Below are 851 nucleotides of genomic sequence, written 5' to 3'. Positions count from 1 at the left end.
CGGGATCGCTAATACGCCGCTTTAGTCTATCTTAAGATATTAAACTCGTTTACCCGGTACTTATACGCTTCCCGGGCTCTTATAGCTTCCTGTTTTCTAACCTAATAAGTATCGTCGAAAGCTTTATAATTCCTGTTATAGGCGGTATACCTCCGGTTAGCCTTTAGGGCTAACGGTGGATAGTTCTTAAAGCTATTTTAGTATATAGACTTAGGTTTAGCGTAGTAACAGCACCGCTTCTTTGCCTTTAGGCACTAAGCGGCCCTATACCCGAACTATAAATAGGTATAATACCGTAAAAGGCTTATATTCGGGTCATAGAGCTTATATAGGAAGCTATCTCCTTTAAAGAGAAGGCTATTCCGTATAAGGCTTTTTACGCCTTCCGGTATAATAGCCTTAATAAGCAGTATCGCTACCTTACCGGTACTATACCTAGGGAGTCGGGTCCTTACTTAGTATATTTTTATATCGGGATTAATAGCGCGTAGGGTCTAAAGGAGCTTATTTTCGGAGAGAGGGCTTAGGATTAAATAGGGGATAGCTTTTGCTAGGACTAGGTAGGTTCGGGTAGAGATTTTAGCTCTAGCGCTAAAGGCATATTCGACTTAGTGGTTAGCGAAGGTAGACTATTATTATACCCTTTTAGTAAAGGTTAGGTAGATATCCTTACTAGGGTAATTACTATACCGCTATAGTATTAAAGCGGCTAGCGGCCGTATTTATTACTTAGACAACCTTTTTTAGTGACCGGGCTAGGAGTATTTAATTAGGCTAGTCTCCGTGTTTAATAATTAGTTTTTTATAATACCTAGCTAGGATTACTTTAGGGGGGGCTAGGTCCCGGGGGG

This window comes from Sodiomyces alcalophilus (genome assembly GCF_042370955.1).
Source record: "Sodiomyces alcalophilus JCM 7366 unplaced genomic scaffold ACRALscaffold_1, whole genome shotgun sequence".
NCBI classification, from domain to species: domain Eukaryota; kingdom Fungi; phylum Ascomycota; class Sordariomycetes; order Glomerellales; family Plectosphaerellaceae; genus Sodiomyces; species Sodiomyces alcalophilus.
Note: the sequence above shows the minus strand (reverse complement) of the source record.